Here is a 9,325-nt window from a genome sequence, read left to right on the forward strand (position 1 = left end):
TTTTTTGTGTGCAAACAGCTTGAAAAAAAATCGTTTTTCTGTTTTCTGCTCGTATGAAAGTTTGCACATTTGTTGCTGGAAATGGACTAGAAACATTACCCTAAACTGTTTTGATGTTTTAAAGCTTGTTTTAGATGGTGTAATGTTTATGCTAATCCATTTACAATGGCAATTATTAAAATTACAAGTTTTTTTAAGTGTAATTTTTTTGATTCTTGAAAGTGTTCATATTCATGTTCTTGAACTTATGAAGATTAGATGATCATTGGAATTGTTTGTAACCTTCATGGTAGTTTAATTCATGATCATAATGTGTTTTAATGGAGTCCATAACTTGTCCTCAAGTTATGGAAAACCAAAAGTCTCACTTTTATTAAAGCCATTAAAAGAACACAAGAGTTATAAAAATGAAGAGTCTTCATTTTTATTACTCAATTAATTCATAAGTTATAAGAAATGAAAAGTTTTGGAAGTTTACAAAACTTGCCCTCAAGTTTTGGAACATGTAAAGTCTTGATTAAAACTTTAGTTCCAACCCTTAGAATTTTAAAAGTTAAAATTCAACCCTTATACTTTATAATATTATAAGTTACTAATATATATATATGTATAACGTCAAGTCGTCTTACCGCTAGTACGCCTCATTCACGAAGCCGGTCTATAAGGGGGGTATAAGGTTGTTGCCTATAAAATGGCAACTTAATGGGTGTCCACTCTCACCCACCGCTTCCTTGATCGGTGGAGGGTCGTTAGCCGAATGGGTAAGACAAGGACTTATAAATTCTCATTAAAAGTATGATGAATATTATAAAGTAACTAAATGCTTTTATTAAATTCCCAATCTTAGTTACTTTAGGAAAATGTGAATAATGTGCTAATCCATGAAATTACACTTTACACTTTGTTTAAGTCATTGGTGGAGCGTGTGTGGTTAACCGGCACACTAACTTGGACTTAACAAGGTAGGTAAAGGGTGACTTAAGGTTTACCATAGCATCGGTGGAGCGTGTGTGGTTTACCGGCACATCGATTGAGTGATAAACCTTGAGGGTACCAAGTGATTTGCATGGTTACTTCACACCTCGTTTTGTGATCCTCGGTATCCCAGTCACAAAACTTGGAGGGCACACTCGAGATTGAAACATGCCTTTGAAAAGTTCATTGAATCTCAAAAGAATCTAGGAATTTCTAAGAACCAATTAAAAACCTAATATTTATATTTCGTTTTTCATGGTGGAAATTGGTGAATCGTCATTCACCTACCTTTCAAATATGTTATAGCTTGGATTACGGCATACCTCTTCTAAGTTATAATATATTGTGATTGGATCCTAGCCTTAATATTACATTTGGGTGTTTTATTAAGGACTCTCTTAATATCTAAACTAATCTTGTTCTCTTCTTTCAGATGTCTTCAAACAATGCTGCTTCTGGCTCTAATCCTAAAGGCTCCTTTACCCTTATGAACTTGTGTGGGAAAGTCACTTTTGATGGATCCAACTTCAATGAATGGATCAGAAACATCAGGATGATTACCCGCTACGAGGACAAAGAATATGTCCTTGATAAGGAGCTTAAGGAGATTGATGAGACCACTGCAACTCCCCAGGAGATCGCTGACTTCCGGACACATGAAAGGGATGCTACAAAAGTAGCATGCATCATGTTGGCCACCATGACAGCGGAAATCCAAAAGTCCTATGAGGACTTCTACCCTTTTGAAATGCACCAAGATCTGATGGAAAGATACCATCAAAGTGCACGACAAGAGAGGTATGAAATCATATGCTCTATCATAACAACCATGATGAAGGACGGGGAATCCGTCACGAGCCACATGCAGAAAATGCAAAGGTATGTGGATCGGTTGCTGAAGCTTAATGTGAACTTCCATGAGGAGCTTGCAATAGATATCATTTTGCACTCCTTACCATCGTGCTATGATCAATTCCGCATGACATATCACATGAATAAGGAAAAGGTCACACTCAGCAAACTTCAGGGACTCCTCAAGACCGCAGAAACAGGTCTTAAGGGTAAGTCGGTTGTTAACACTCCTACTCCAAACTCCGCCCCGGTTTTGGCAATCGGGAAAGGTAGAGGGAAGAAGAGGAAGAGCTCTTCGAAGGGTACCAAGGCTAGGACCCTTGATGGCTCTTCTTCAAGTGGAACCAAGAAAGGTTTCGTCACTCCTTCTTCTGACCCAAAAGAGGCTGAATGCTTCTATTGCCATGAAAAGTCACATTGGTAGCGGAACTGCCCAAAATACCAGCAAGATGTGAAGGATGTGAAAGTTAAACCCAACCATGCAGGTATTTACACTATCTTATCTAATAACTCACCCCATTCTAACTCTTGGGTCCTTGATACCGGTTGTTCTATTCATATCTGTTCTGATTTGCAGGGACTAAGAAGAAGTGAGAATGTGGAGCATGGAAGAATAAACTTAATCATGGGGAATAGGAAAGCTTTACCTGTCACCAAGATTGGAGTTTATACTTTATCGCTAAGTAGTGGGTTTAGTTTAGATTTGAATAAATGTTGTTATTCGCCAGAAATGGCAAGAAATATTATTTCCTTTCATGCATTGTATAAACAAGGTTTCACCTTTTCATTTGATAATGAAGTTGGTTCGATTAATGCTTTCTTTAATAATGTTCTTTATTTTAAAGCATTACCTTGTGATGGTGTGTATGAAACTGTATCTGTGGTTGATAACTTAGGAAATAATGTATTGTGTATTGATTCTGTTAATGATAATAACTTGGATAAAGCATCATTATGGCATTGTCGTCTTGGACATATAAGCAAGAAACGCATAGGCCAACTCCAAAAGGATGGAGTATTGGAGTCATTTGACCTAAAGTCAGATGATAGTTGCGAATCGTGCTTACTTGGAAAAATGACAAAGTCACCCTTCACAGGTTCTTGTGAGAGGGGTGAAGGTTTGTTGGATCTTATACACACGGATGTGTGTGGGCCCTTCAAACATGCCACAAGGGATGCTAATCGTTATTATTTGACTTTTACTGATGATTACAGTAGATATGGATATGTCTACTTAATCAAGCATAAGTCAGAGACTTTTGAGAGGTTTAAAGAGTTTAAACAGGAAGTCGAGAATCAATTGGGCAGGAACATTAAGATGCTTCGATCCGATCGAGGTGGTGAGTATCTTAGTTCAGAGTTCCTCGACTATCTTAGGGAATGTGGGATTGTCTCACAATTGACACCTCCCAGGACACCGCAGTTGAATGGTGTAGCTGAGAGGCGTAATCGAACCTTGTTGGATATGGTTCGTTCCATGATGAGTCGAGCTTCGCTACCAATCTCATTTTGGGGGTATGCCTTAGAGACTGCCGCCCATATCCTTAATCTAGTTCCCACAAAGAAAGTTGCCAAAACTCCTCATGAGATGTGGACTGGTAAAGTACCCAAACTAGACCACATAAAGATTTGGGGTTGCGAGGCTTTCGTGAGACACGAGACTCATGATAAGCTTGAACCTCGAAGTGAGAGGTGTATTTTCATCGGCTACCCACAGAAATCCTTTGGTTACCTCTTCTACAGACCTAGTGAGAATGTGGTCTTTGTAGCTAGGAGGGATTTCTTTCGAGAGAGAGAGTTCATAAGCCAAGGAGACAGTGGGAGGCAAGTTGACCTTGAAGAAATTCAAGAGTCAAGTGGTGAAGGAACTTCAAACCCTAGCACTCAACTTGAGGAGGAAACTTCTGTTGAGCCAATTGACAAGTCTGTACCTCTGAGGCGTTCCACAAGGGTTAGGAATGCACCTGAGCATTACTATGGATTCCATATTACTACGGAAGGTGATACACTTATCAGTGATGAGACACTGATAGGTCTGGATGAACCTAACAGTTACGCTGAAGCCATGGCAGGCCCTGAGTCAGCCAAGTGGAAAGAGGCAATGGACAGCGAGATACAGTCCATGTATGACAATCAAGTTTGGAACTTGGTTGAGAATGTACCAGGTCATAAGACTATAGGGTGCAAATGGATCTTCAAGAAGAAGACCGACATGGATGGTAATGTACACACTTATAAGGCACGACTGGTTGCAAAGGGTTTCTCACAAACTCCGGGAGTTGATTATGATGAGACCTTTTCTCCAGTGGCCAAGATTAAGTCTATTAGGGTTCTGTTAGCCATAGTTGCATTTCATGACTATGGCAAATGGATGTCAAAACCGCTTTCCTTAATGGAAAGTTGGCTGAGGATGTTTACATGAGTCAGCCAGAGGGTTTTGTCAATATAGAGTACCCTAATAAAGTGTGTAAGCTTGGGAAATCCATTAATGGGTTAAAGCAAGCACCTCGCAGATGGAATCTTTGCTTTGATGAGAAAGTCAAAGAATTTGGCTTTTCTAGGAGTGAAGATGAATCTGGTGTATATGTCAAGGCTAGTGGGAGTATAGTTAGCTTTTTGGTATTGTATGTGGATGACATACTACTCATAGGAAATGACATCCCAACTCTGCAGGAAGTTAAGTCCTGGCTTGGGAAGTGTTTCTCTATGAAGGACCTAGGAGAAGCTGCCTATATTCTAGGGATAAGGATCTTGAGAGACCGGAGTAAAAGACTAATTGGACTTAGTCAGAGTACCTACTTGGATAAGGTGCTGAAGAGATTCGACATGCAGGACTCCAAGAAAGAAGAGTTACCCATCCAGAGTAACGCCAGATTGAGTAAGACACAAAACCCTAGTACTGAGGCTGAGATAGCAGAAATGAATCGAATACCTTATGCTTCGGCTGTAGGATCGATCATGTATGCTATGACGTGTACTCGACCTGATGTAGCCTTTTCTTTGAGCATGGTTAGCAGGTATCAGGGGAACCCTGGCAAGGCACACTGGACTGCGGTAAAGAATATCCTCAAGTACCTACGGAGGACTAAGGACTGGGTCCTTACCCTCGGTGGGAGTGAAGACTTGAGAGTTGTAGGGTATAGTGATGCTAGCTTTCAGACTGATAGGGATAATTTCCGCTCTCAGTCAGGCTGGGTCTTTACCTTAAATGGAGGAGAAATTTCTTGGAAGAGTTCCAAGCAAGAGACAGTGGCTGATTCAACTTGCGAATCAGAGTATATAGCAGCTAGCGAGGCAGCAAAGGAGGCGATATGGCTGAAGAACTTCATTGGAGACCTTGGAGTTGTACCAGCTATTAAAGAGCCAATGGAAATTTTCTGTGATAGTGAAAGTGCAGTTGCCTTAGCCAAGGAACCAAGGGATCACAGGAGATCCAGACACATCGACAGAAAATACCATTTCATCAGACATCGAATAGAAGAAGGACTCCTCGTGGCAAAGAGGGTATCATTGGATGAGAATCCAGCAGATCCCCTCACGAAGGGACTGACTCGGGTTAAGCATCTCCAGCATGCTCGGAGCATAGGGCTGAAGGATGACATTAGATTTAGTAGTTAGATAACCTTGAAATTTGTAAAGTGTAATTGACATTAGATGATGAATAAAAGGTGTTTTATTTATGAGTAAAGTGTTGATATCTCTTGTCGATCGTTTACTATATTTCTTTTGCATGTTTTGACTTCCAGAATAATTATGTTTGGTATATCATATTATTCGAACCTCCATAGTCGGTCATATGTCGGAAGTAGGTATGAATCAAGACTGTCATGATTGGTTGCAGAGGTCTAAGTTGTTGGACATGGCTACAACACTCATGAGTGCTCATAAGTTCTGAGCATTGGACTCAACCCACGCTCACTGGAATCACTTCATGGAATTTATCTCGAGTGATCGTGAGAAGGTAATATTGATGGGTTTTGAGCATTCTAACACTCCTAAGTGTACATGCAACCCTAAATACCTTGGATCTATGTTTTCTCTATTATACATGCAAATATGATTATCCAAGGTATTATCCTAACTAGCATACCAAAACCTTGATACTAGGATACTAAAATAGATAGAATACATACCTTGTTGTTGTTGCTTGACTCCATGAAGCTTGAGAGCCTAGTGCCCCAAGTGTGACACCTCAAATGGTTCACACAACATCATGAACTCTTGGAATAACCATGAGAAGAAGACATACATGTTCAAATCGGCTAGCCCTCAAAATATGTATCACTAGTGCCAATTTCTTGAACTAAAGGGGTTCTTATATAGTGTGGCTATTAGGGTTACACCATGTAACTCATGACTTTACCCATTCCTTATGCTCCATGGGTTTTAACCTCCATGGAGTATCCATGGATCACCACATGGGTTAAACCCAACATAAAGGAATATTAGATCATAAGCCCACATATATAAGAATGAATGGTTTACACAATCAATCCCCATATATTTAATTAGTCTCTTTTTGATCACTAAATTAAGTTCAAATTAATTCTTGATCAATACTAATTAAATAACATGATTTCATATTAATATATTAGAACTTATAATATATTAATATGTCACAAAATGTCTTTTCCTCATAAACGGTCTATCCAAATGTTCCGATGCCATGCAACCCAAATGGACCATGCCGAGTCGGGTCAAGTACATACCAATTATAGTTATGGACTTAGACACTAATCCAACAGTCTCCCACTTGGATAAGTCTAAAACTATTATTGCGTATGACTTCAGGAACCAACTGGCAATCGTAGCTCTCAAAAGCCGCTGTCGAACTCTGACCTTGTAGATGAACTCTGACCTTTGTAAATGACTTTTCCATTAGATAAGGGATCATATATTCCTCCATTCTAGATATCGTATGGACTGAGACATGGATTATAATCATTCTCTCTGTCCATTTGTTGTTTCCCGATTTCCGATTTATGACGATTGACTAATTGAACAAATCAAATCAGTCCAGGCCCGGCCGAGCACTTACATTTGTCATCACCAAATCATCGAGGGGCCCACAGATATCGCTTTTATCCCGAAGGTAAAAGGAATGGATAAACTTCGACTCATATGGCTTGTTCTACTACTTGTTGAATCATACACAAAGGCACGTTTTATAACACCGAGTTACCGAATGCATTTTCGTGCAATCAATGTACAACCAACTCATAGTAACAACTCATATCTCTAGGTTTGAAGAATATAAGATATTATCGTCTCATGATCACTCGTGATAAAATCCATGAAGTGATTCCAATGAGCGCGGGTTGAATCCAATACTCAGAACTTATGAGCACTCATGAGTGTTGTAGCCCCTTGTCCAACATCTTAGACCTCTACAAGCCAACCCATGACAGTCTTGATTCATATCTACTTCCAACATATGACCGACTATGGATAGTTTGAATAACTTAGTCAATCAGGAAGAACGACCTAGTTATTCTGGAAGTCAAAACATGCAAAATGAAACACAATAATAATAGAATCTAATATGGTATCAAAACCTATGAACATAAATAAAACACCTTTTATTTATCACCATATGATTACACATTATTCATTGTATACTGTTTCAGCTATCAACTTTATTCTTGAATTTAAAACAATAGTTGTCCCATGCTCCAAGCATGTACACTATGTTTTCTAAACACTAGTCATGCCATACACCAAGTATGCATATTATGTTTGTCTATGATCTTCACTTTGTGAATTAGATCAATTGAACATAACTCCAATGATCCTCTTTCACAGTCCCAAATCCTTACTGCAAATGCAAGAATTCCAAATTCATGCCATTTACTGAAATCTGTTAGATTCTAAACTTATATGCATTGATCCTCTTGTAATGATTATGCACAAAGTCGGATAGACTTGACAACAAACATTACAGAGCATTCCAAAGGAGATCAACTCCTTGGAAACATCCTTCTTGCATTAAGTTTCCTAATCTTACACAGATTGAATAATTTCTAACTTTGAAACATTTCCATATTCCATTTTGACTATCACTTCTGAACAAGAGTTGCCTCCTTACAGATTATGTCAATATGGTCCTTCCAGAATTATCATTATACTTCCAACTGTCCTTGAACAACCAATCTTTGGTAAACCTTAGATTGTCCTCGACAATTGTTTAATCCTTTTAGTCATATCCAATTCTAGACCTTTTCCCTTCTTAATGCCCCAGACATTTGGAAAATTTTAGAAAGGATGAATATAGCACATGAAATCGATCCTATATCCGAAGCATATGGGACACGAGTCATAATGTCTCACATAAAGACTAAACCAGTCTTTTGCTATAACATTTCCATTTCTATTTGCCAAGTTCTCATAATTCAGATTATGAAAAGGGATGCCGTAATCATAATCGAATTTTAGAACGCAAATAATGGACCCATATATAGAATTTCCTTATGTTGAGTCATTCCAACATGAAATTCATATATATATCCTTGACTAAATACGATTAAAATCTCAATCTAAGCTTTTAGAATTGAAATGAAGTATAATTTTCTCTCCCTTAATTATAGCAAAACAACTTTTTCAACCCTTGCAGCCTCACGAATTGAAACTTTTGTTTTCTATAATTAACATTGCTAACTTGCAACCTTTATCATAATTATCATGCACCCACTAACATGATGATTATTAGCATAACACTTATGCTCCCACTAGCTTTGACATGTAATCAGAAATCAGCTGGACTTTTAGAAATCAATACTTTATTGACTTTCTTACCAAAGTTCAGATTTCTGATACTAGATTGCTTTGATAAAACTTTATCAATATCATACACCTTATCTTAGATAGCTCACAGGTGTGTCTAAACAATTTTAAGAACTATGAAAAGAGATGCCGTAATCATGGTCTCGATTGTTTAGACCTTTACCACTTCTCACAAGTCCATGTTAGTGTGCTGGTTAACCACACACGCTCCACTAACGACTTTGAGAATGCAAACATCACAATTGCTATCTAGCTAAAATCTACTTAGTGAAAGTGTTTCCTCACCATCATTTTCATGAATCGGAGAGAAACCTTATGACACTTAGATTTTATGGTGTATGAGTTCCTATCCATATGAATTTTGTCAAAACCATAATCACAAGACAAGGTTACTGACAAATCCACACTTATATGGATTAAACTTGTGCAATCTTAAATTCTTGCCATTTGGCAGCTCAAGGGCCTGCCATTGCTTCCAAGTAGCTGTGCAACCAATTGAGAACTCTCATAACTCCTATGCAAAGCCAACTTGAATAGGCACAGACATGTCGACACGATAGGTTATAAACCTCAAGTCGTGTGCTAGTGAAGAACTTCAAGTTTTATTCTTGATTAGTTCTTGAGACTTTCAAGACCTTTAAGACTCCCACTGTCCTCTTGACATATAAGACTTTCTTGTCAGATATTCAAGAGATAGTGTGGATTCTAATCAAGACAA

Source organism: Lactuca virosa, chromosome 6 (assembly GCF_052849685.1).
Source record: "Lactuca virosa cultivar CGN04683 chromosome 6, Lactuca_virosa_CGN04683_v6, whole genome shotgun sequence".
Classification (NCBI taxonomy): domain Eukaryota; kingdom Viridiplantae; phylum Streptophyta; class Magnoliopsida; order Asterales; family Asteraceae; genus Lactuca; species Lactuca virosa.